The following is a 10,388-nucleotide window of genomic DNA, read 5'->3' as shown; positions in this document are numbered from 1 at the left end:
GCTCCTTTAACATGATTTTCTAATTCCAGTTTATGTATCCCTGGGGCACCTCAGGCAGAGTTCTCCATATGTCTCTTGGTGGATGGATATTTCTATGGTCTAATTTCTTCTAGGGATGGATGATATCTCAGCCCCATTCCTAGGCTTGCTGGGTGCAGAGGGGACCTTGGATTAAAGCTTTGCCCCTAAAAATGTAAATACCCCTGGAAGATAATTAGCCTTATCCTTCACATATAACTTAGTAAAAGGGATTTTATTTGGGGCGGGGGTGCAAGCATGAAAACATGAAGGCCCTGGAAGAAGTGCCATCATGAAGGGACTGAAGGGATGTTCCAAAGGACCAGAATTAGAGGAAGTAAACTCACCCCCGTGAATATTTATGTGGCTGGGGAAAGAAAGTGTAATTATGTTCTGATTGCCCCACCTTCCATCTAACCGTCACCACAAGAAGCTGTTACGCCAAAGAGACTCCTTAGTTAACCAGGCTAAGGAGGGTCCTGCCTTTTTCAACTTATTCTCTTGGTTTTTGGGGATACAGAATTGGAAGGAAATGGGGAAGAAAAAGGCAAAAAATCTTAAAGTGAGGCTGGGTGGGGTGTTTTCCATGCTACTTTGAAGACAGAGTTGTGGGTGCAGCTGCAAAAGTAGAGCAGTTGATGGGAGAGAAAACGGTGTTTTATAAGTTTCCCTGTGGTCAGCAGGGCAGGACAAGAAAGGGCAACGTCATTTTGGATTTCCTTTTTGGTATATTGACTCTGTTTCTTGGATTTTGACCCTTCTCCAAGACTGGACCACTTGGGTGATGACTTTATAAAACTGACTAAAGACCAAGTGATTTTACTGTAGAAGTAGCAAGATTTGGGACAGGAGGCTAGTCTTGACTGTGTCACTCTTAGTTGCATGGAGGAGGAAAGAATTCCCTCTACTCATTCAGTCACTTTTGCAGCAATGGCAGCAACCTCCTTTCTTTGTTCTATTGTTGGCTGAGAAATCAGGTAATTAATCAGTTGCCTTCTAATTCAAAATCAAAAGGTCTGGGCTTTTGGTAAACATGGTAATTTGAACACTTGTGTTTAGTGCCCCTTCCCCTAAGTACTGCGCTGGTAAAGGACTGACAAATGGGGATAAACCACAAGGAAAGAGGAAAGATTGAGCATTATATGTAGAGAAATGGAGTGACCCAGAAGGGAAGAAAAGACCGAAGTCCAATTTTCCCAGCATCTTTTATTGAAGAGACTGTCTTTTTTCCATTGGATATTTTTTCCTGATTTGTCGAAGATTAGTTGACCATAGTGTTGAGGGTCCATATCTGGGCTCTCTATTCTGTTCCATTGATCTATGTGTCCTTTTTTGTGCCAATACCATGCTGTCTTGGTGGATCAAAGCTTTGTAATATAGCTTGAAATCAGGCAACATGATGCCCCCAGCTTTGTTTTTCTTTTTCACTATTTCCTTGGTGATTCGGTGTCTTTTCTGGTTTCATGCAAATTTTAGGATTGTTTGTTCCAGCTCTTTGAAAATGCCATTGGTATTTTGATCAGGATGGCATTGAAAGTATAGATGGCTCTGGGCAGCATAGACATTTTAACAATGTTTTTTTCTTCCAATCCATGAGCATGGAACGTTTTTCCATCTTTTTGTGTCTTCTTCAATTTCTTTCAAAAGTGTTCTATAGTTTCTAGAGTATAGATCCTTTACCTCTTTGGTTAGGTTTATTCCTAGGTATCTTATGGTTTTTGGTGCTATAGTAAATGGAATCGATTCCCTAATTTCTCTTTCTACAGTTACATTGTTCGTGTATAGAAAAGCAACTGATTTCTGTGCAGGAAACAATAAAAGTTGGAGAGGATGTGGAGAAAGGGGAACTCTCTTACACTGTTGGTGGGAATGCAAGTTGGGATGGCCACTTTGGAAAATCGTATGAGGTTCCTCAAAAAGTTAAAAATAGAGCTACCCTATGACCCAGCAATTACACTACTGGGTATTTACCCCAAAGATACAGATGTAGTTAAAAGAAGGGGCACATACACTCCAATGTTCATAGCAGCGATGTCCACAATAGCCAAACTGTGGAAGAAGCCAAGATGCCCTTCAACAGATGAATGGATAAAGAAAATGTGGCTCATATATACAATGGAATATTACTCAGCCATCAGAAATGATGAATACCCACCAATTTCATTGACATGGATGGAACTGGAGGGGATTATGTTTAGTGAAATAAGTCAAGCAGAGAAAGACAATTATTATATGGTTTTACTCATATGTGGAACGTAAGGAATAGCATGGAGTTCATGAGGAGAAGGAAAGGAAAACTAATGGGGGAAATTAGAGGGGGAGATGAACCATGAGAGACTATGGACTCCGGGAAACAAATTGAGGGTTTCGGAGGGGAGGTGGGTGGAGGGATGGGTTAGCCCAGTGATGGGTATTAAGGAGGGCGCATATTACAATGAGCACTGGGTGTTATACGCAAATAACAAACCATGGAACACTACAGCAAAAACTAAAGCAGTACTGTATGGTGACTGACATAACATAACTTAAAAAAAAAAGACTGAAGTCAAATTTCTGGGGATGAAAACTATAAAACCTAACAAGAAAAATACACTAGATGAGGTTAAGAAGAGATTAATGTTGCAGAATAAAAGATGAGAAAGTCTAAAGACATAGAGGGAGAAACCATCCAAAATGAAACCGAGACAAAAAGGAGACCAAGAATTTTCCAAAGTTAATGACAGATTTGTGAAGCTCAGAGAACGGTACACAGGTTGTGCGGGCACACGCGCACACGCACGCACACACACATACACAAATTTCTGATTATGTAGCAAAAAACTGTGGTTTTTCTCCAGCATAGTGAATAGATTTGTCAAATCACTATATTGTACACCCGAAACTAATGTAACACTGTGTCAACTACAGTTCAACAAAAACATACTTTCTAAAAGTATACTTCCAATGAAAACTAGGAGACTCCTGTGGTTTTCCCACAAAATGATCATGTCTACAAAGGCCATCACATATCTTTAGTCATTAGCACCAAGAAAATTAAGGATAAAGTCAGTCACTTACAAGATAATATTCAAGGTGTAATCTATTTGGGGGACTGGAGCTCACAAGGTGATGTGGGTATTTTATCTCAGGGCACAGAGCACTTTCTCTGTGTTATGCCATTGTATGAGCTGATGACAGGGATAGATGACAGCTGCTTCCTCGCCTACCTGCCGATTGCTGGCCCAAAGACTCAGGTGCCTTAGTGGCCAGGGTCGGCCCTCAAAGCAGACAAGAGAAAAAGCAGGGAACCATTCAAGAACCCCAGACATTGTTCTGCTGGTCCTCTCGCCTTGCATCTCTGACACCTGAACCAGCCCAGGGTGGACATTTGGGCCCTCTCAACAAGGGGACTAGCAGAGAGCACAGACCCAGTTTCCCCACCAGTCTTAAAGAAAGCAGCATTTGCTTCAGTTCACAGGAGAAGCCAGACTTTAAGTGGGGAGCGAGCTGTCCAAACTCAGTGGGGGGGGGAGGGGTTGAAACAACTCAAACTACTGCATGTCAATTACTGATATTAACTGCGCTCTTACAAATTCCCCTTCCCTATCTCTTGGGCAAATATACTTTTTCTAGATATACCAAGCTATTTAAATCCAGCCTGGTTAAACTCTTGCCCCTCTGATTTAGATCCCACATGCTCTGTATGAGTTTGCTCAAGCTGCTGTACCAAAGTACCACAGGCTGAACAACTTTGACCACAGAAATTTGTTCTCCTACGATCGTGGAGGCCGGGAGTCTGAGCTCAAGCTGCCGGCAAGATTGGTTTCTTCTGGGGCTACCCTTATTGGCTTGTAGATGGCCATCTTCTCCCTGTGTCTCCACGTGGTCTTCCTTCTGTGTGTGTCTGTGTCCTATTCTCCTCTTCTCTTAAGGATTGCGGTCATAGAGTATTAGGGCTCACCCTAATGACCTTATTTAACCTTAATGACCTCTTAGAAGACCCTATGACCAAATACAGTCACATTCTGAGGTACTGGGGATTAGGACTTCAGCATATGAATTTGGAGGGGGTGACACAGTGCAGCCTACAATACCTTTCTTTTTTTTCCAAGTGCAGGCATGAGGAGGTGCCTTGGGAAAGGGGAGAAGGTGGCCTGGTTCTGGGATACCACCTCTTCCTCATTAATAGCACCTAACTACTCCAGCATTGGGGTTTTGGAATGACAGTGGGGGAAGGGTAAACTTCTTTTTACCTAACAACCAGCAGTTGGTGTTCTCTCATTCTTTTCCTGCCAGTGTTCTCTGTCACCCACAAACTCAGAGATCTATGGTGAACAGCCTTTCTGAACAGCTCCCCGAGAGCTGGCTCAACTTCTGTTCCTACTAGTCTGTTCACCCCAGCAGAAGCCTGGGAACCTCTTAAGTTCCAGAGACTCCTCAAGCACAAGGACTTGAGTCTGGCTATTTCCAGGCTCCCAGAAACTTGTGTTTCCTTAGCAACCAAACGATGGCCATATAGGCTTCTCTAATTCCCTGCTCAGAGTGGCATAGGGGCAAACATGCTTGTCCACAGTGTCAGCAGATATCTAGCTAGTTAATAAAATGCAAAGGCAGGTAACCCACATCTTAGAAAGTCCAAGGGAGGAGCCCGGCCCCAACTGATCAGCTCTTTAAACCAGAGGAGTTTATTTCCCTCTGGCCTTTGTCTGGGCTTCAAGCACCAATCTCTAGACACCAGGAAAAGTCCCACTCCACTTCTTGCACTGAAAACATCACTGCCAGGGGAGCAGTCAGAACCTAGCATGACTTATCCTTGCTGTGAGGAAGTCTTCTTGGGAGTCTAAAGAAGTGGGTTAACAAGGAATCAGTGCTTGGGATGAACTCGATATGGTAAGGTCTGAACTATATTTTGAGACTGACTTACAGTAATAATCTCTGATTCTCTGCCTTCCTGCTGTCTATCCTACCATGACTCATCTTGATTTGTTAAGTTATAACAAAGCCTTTGCACTCAATTCCCAGGGCTTGATAATGGAATATTAAGCACTTGTGAGGCTTTGAGAATCACTTCACGCAACAAAGGGGCTTGTGTTCATTATTATAAAATGGATTCTAGATTCTCAAAAAAACCAAACCAAAACAAAAAACCCCAGACAAGTCCTGCCACTGTTCTTGTATAAATTTGAGCCAATAACAAATTTCACAGGGAACTTTAGTGACAGAATCACATGGTGAGAATAGCCCTAGATTTAGTTTCAGAAGACCCTGATGTTATATTTCTTCCCACTCCCCATCTTTTGTCCTCAGCTGCGAGACATTGACCAGTAACCCAATAAAATGAAAATACCTATTTCACATGGCTGCTGTGATGGAATATCATATCATATTTACTATTTATTGAAAATGCTTTAAAAGCCAAATCCCATACAAAATTGAAGAATGGTCACACATCCTGCATCAGACAATAGCCAATGACCCAAACACACACAGCTTTCTGAGCCTTACAAAGTCCTTAATTTATCATATAATTTTTACCATGAAGCAGCTTGAATCCAGAAAGTGGGAAAGGTCTCTTGTCTTCCACTTCTGCCTGCTTTCCATCATACCACACACCCAGATATGCACAAACAGTTTTTCAGTCAATCACTAGGGACTGCAATAACACACCAAAATGACAATACCTTTCTTGGTTTTTATTTCACATAACAGTAGTATATTTTCCTTTATACATTGTTTCTCAGTTGTTGATATACCTAAAAGAAGGCCAGTGTCCCCGAAGTAGGTTCCTGTGTCTTCTGGTGTGAGTCTTTCCAAGCAGCATGATTGGGGAAGTGAATCTTATTACACTACAGGAAGATGGTGGATTCTGAAACAGTGGCTCCCAACCCTGGCTGCATTTTGACCCCCCCCAAGAAGTTTTAAAAATAATGCCAGCCTCAATCACTACCTCCCCCTCCGCCCCTGTCCAAGCCAATTAAAAGAAGCCCTTGGGATAGATGCCAGCCATTGCACATGTTCAACCTTTCCAGGTTATTCTAATGGGCAGTCAATGTTGAGAAGGGCTGGCCTTGCCACTCAAAGTGTGGTCTGGAGGCCAGCAGCATGTCTCACCGGGGAGCTGGTTGGAAATGCAGTTTTAGGTTCCACCTCTGACCTGCTGAATCAAAATCTGTCTTTTAACATGATCCCCAGATGGTTTGCATACACTTTAAAGGTTGAGAAGCCTTGCTAAAGAGAATAGAATTTGGACTCTGAGAAACAAACTGAGAGCTTCAGAGGGGAGGGGGGTGGGGGAATGGGATAGACTGGTGATGGGTAGTAAGGAGGGCACGTATTGCATGGTGCACTGGGTGTTATACGCAACTAATGAATCATGGAACTTTACATCAGAAACCAGGGATGTACTGTATGGTGACTAACATAATATAATAAAAAATATTATTATTAAAAATAATAAAGAGAATAGAATTTGGCCTTAGAAGACAAAGAGGCTGAGGAAGAAGAGCAATTTAACTCTGATGAGAAAAAGGTGGTTATAGAGGCATGTGCACCACTGGGCCTGAGACCTTTGCTTCCCTGTTCATCCCATCTAGTCTCCCAGCCCCCTCCCACATCCCCTTCCTTCTCAAACAGTCCCTTCTTGACCTCAAAGGTGGCCTGGAGGATGTAGGATGATCTGACTCAGGAATAAGAAAACTTGGAAAAGTTTTAAAAGGTGAGAAGGACGAAGGCCATCTTTTTATTCTAAATGTCAATGTAACCCCAAACTCTAAGTAGGTCTCAAGATTTAATGATTTAAATGAATCAGATTTTAGTTTTTTAAAACCCTGAACTAATAGTATTACGTTACAAAATACCAGTATTCTGATGTTATTCATTTACGTGACTGCCTATTCGATAGTGAGTACCTTGAAAGTAGGGATTGTATTTTAGTCATCTTTGGATTTTTAGCATCTACCACTGGGTATAGCACATGGTAGGTAGAAGCCTGGTAAATGTTGAGCTCAATAAATATTCATTATGTTCTTAAATGAAGGAGCATGGAAATTTTCTAATCAGTTAGCTATTGATTAGGTGATTTGTTATACAAAGATGAAAGACAGCACTTAATGCTCCCTTTCTTTCTTCTAAATTTCCAGATCTTGTTTTCTACAAAAGAACTAAGAATTTGAAAAAGAATGGCCCCCAGTGAGTTTGGTTATATCTGTCTATTCTGTTGGACCACCCTTGCTCCATGTCATTGGGTGCTCCAATGTCATTGGCCAGGGACATCACAGAAAAACCTGCAGCAGTCATGGGTGCATTTGGCTCAGAAAGAACACTCCTCCACTTCCTCCAGATCCTGGACCCTTCCCTAGTATCAGCTTCCTTCAGTTCACAAACCCTTTGACTTTGGCTCAGACCCCCCATCCCATAGAACACTGCTGCAGTCCATTGCAGCACAGGGTAGACTTGATGCAACAACTTCCAACAGGTAGTTCAAGGCCCTGCCATGTCTCCAGCAGGCCTCTGGCCTCTCAATCCAGTAGTCAGATAAACATCCTGGTTCTGACTCTCTTATTTCATTCACCTAAAGAGAAATCAGAAGTAACAAACTCTTGTTTCAAAAATGAGCAAAATTTATTTTAATCCCTTTAATACCTTTATTTTGAATAGAATGGAAATGTGCTTTAAGAATATTGAGAAAAGTTTCAAATTTTGACATGATGAGTCCAAGTAGTGTTTCTTCCTTCTCAAAGGCAACTAAACACATTTCCTTATTGAATCTGCACAAACGCTACAACAAACGAGTAAGAGACATTTAAGTCATTCTCCTGGTAAACTGGAATTGCAAAGCAGTGAACATGGCTTGTTAAAATTCTCACAGTAGGTATGAATTTCCATTGATTTAAAAGCCTTGTCTGAGATGGCTGACATGAGGGGAAACAGCCAGGTTACCTTCATGTTCATCTCAAACAATAAATACATATATCATTCAAAATAGTTTAATAGTGAATTGTCTTTCCTCAATTCCTCCCCTCACCCACCAGAGATCTCATAGTGTTTGTTGGCACAAATGCTTACACTGGCAACTACATATTTCATTTCTTCAGCAAGCTTCCTTCTTTACCTTCTTAATCGTCACCCTTCCAACCAATGACACAGGTGTTTGGTGCCAGGTGACAAAGCCAAGTGTCTTTCACCTGATTCAGCTTTGGCTGGGCCAGGTGTCAACTGCCGTGCCCTTCATAGGTCTCTCTAACATGGGTTTTGGTTCCAGCCTGTGATAGGGAGCACCTTGGGCTGTGCAGGACCCTGAGCTAAGTGCATGACAGGAAACTAACCTAGGAAGACGGTCATGGGGGTTTTAAAGTGTTTGTTATGACTCTCATCTTTGATTTATAGATCCTTTCTCTCTAGTTGTTAACATATGTCTTCCACTTTTTGTGTAAGTCCTATGACTCAAGAAGGGAGTCTTCCCATCCTCTACCTCTTCATTGCAATAATAACACAGCATGTTTCATTGAAATTGTACTGTCCAATCGAGTAGCCACTAGTTGGGTGTGCTTATTTATATTAAAATTTTTAGTTAAATAAAATTAAAAGTTCAGTTCCTCAAACACATGAGCCATATTTCAAGTACTAAATGGCCATCAGTAGCTATAACTACTGTATAGGACATCAACTACTGTATAGGATACAGAATATTTCCATCATTGTAGAAAGTTCTATTGGATACCACTGTCCTAGATATTTCAATAAAATAAGGGTTTATTTTTATTTTTTTTAAAGATTTTATTTACTTATTTGACAGAGAGAGAGAGAGACAGCCAGAGAGAGGGAACACAAGCAGGGGAGTGGGAGAGGAAGAAACAGGCTCCCAGCAGAGGAGCCTGATGTGGGGCTCAATTCCAGGACCCTGGGATCACTCCCTGAGCCGAAGGCAGACGCTTAACAACTGAGCCACCCAGGCGCCCCTTAAAAAAAGGGTTTAAAACAGAGAATTGGTTACAAAACAATTAGAAGGGAAAGGGAACAACAGGGTAAGGGGGTATTACCCCCTGATCATAAGCTGCTAACACCCCTGGGCTGGAGCCCCTGATCCACACTTTTCACTGATGCTGCTGGAGGTACTGCTGCCATTACTGAGTGGGAAGGAGTGCCTCCAACACTGACAGAGGCACTACCAGAAGCAGAAGAGCTTCTTATGCCTCCCATTTTAGACTGGGTGGCTCTCCTTAGAACCTTAGCTGGCAAGAGAGTTTCGGAAATGTGAAATGTAGTTTCCAGCCTTCCAACCCCAGTGCTAAAGGTAAGTTCATGAAAGGGTAGTGGGAGAGTCTGAGTATGAACACGTACTATTTAGCATATTTGTGTTGTGTGTTTTACTATAGTATCTCTGTGTGTGGATTTATCTTTATTTTTCCAGCTTAGGACTCCCCGTGCTTCTGAAATCCAAGGACTTTTACCTTTAATTTGGACAACTTGCCAGTCTTACCTCGTGAACAGCTCTTCTCCCCTATAATAAAGAGTCTGACTCCATTTTTTATGTTTGACTGCTAAGGGATTTAAGCCACATCCATTCCTCTTCCCCTTTTGCCTCGTACTTCTGCAAGCTGATAAGAAAGCCTGAACGTTCTCTTTTTTTGGTACCAGCAGGCAGCTCAAACCACACAGGCCCTAGCCTGCTCACTGGAACCCTCACCCCATCCTCTAGCCGCTGCGAAAATCCCAAGTCAACCAGATAGACAGCCTTGATGTGGAAGGAAAGAAAGGATTTCAATGTTAAAACCAAACTGGAAAGCCACCGTCACTTTGAATCCCCATCTACCAACGAGTGTGATGTGCCAAGTATTGTTTTAGGTTTCAGGGGCACAATTACCAAGACAGCCACAAGACACAGAAAACCACTGGATCAATTACTCTAAAACATACTGGCAGGTAAGTTCTATGAAGACAAGTAAAAGAGAGCCAGGTGTGATGGTGAGGGGGGAAGCTGCAATTGTAGAGTCACAGAGAAGTCTTCTCTAGGTCGATATCTGGGCAGAAAACTAAAAAAAGTGAGGAGGTGACCCACACAGAAATCTGGGACCAGGTTTTCAGGAAGTAGAAATAGCAAATGCAAAAGTCCAGATGGAATCATGCTTGGCATGTATGCAGACCAGCAAGAGGCCAGTGTGGCTGGAGCATAAAGATGGGGAGAGTGGCAGAGATGTCAGGGAGGGCCAGGGGCCTGAGCATATTGGGACTCTGGCCTTTATTCTAATTATGACATAGAGCCAAAGGAAGGTTGACAAAAGTGGTATTATCTGACTTTATAACAGGACAGGTCCCTTTCTTCTCTGGGGAGAACTGACCATGGAGTAGGAAGTAGAGTGAAGGTAGGAGAAGGGAAATCCACTGGGACATTG

Source organism: Ursus arctos, unplaced genomic scaffold (assembly GCF_023065955.2).
Source record: "Ursus arctos isolate Adak ecotype North America unplaced genomic scaffold, UrsArc2.0 scaffold_8, whole genome shotgun sequence".
NCBI classification, from domain to species: Eukaryota; Metazoa; Chordata; class Mammalia; order Carnivora; family Ursidae; genus Ursus; species Ursus arctos.
This window is presented reverse-complemented; position numbering follows the sequence as displayed.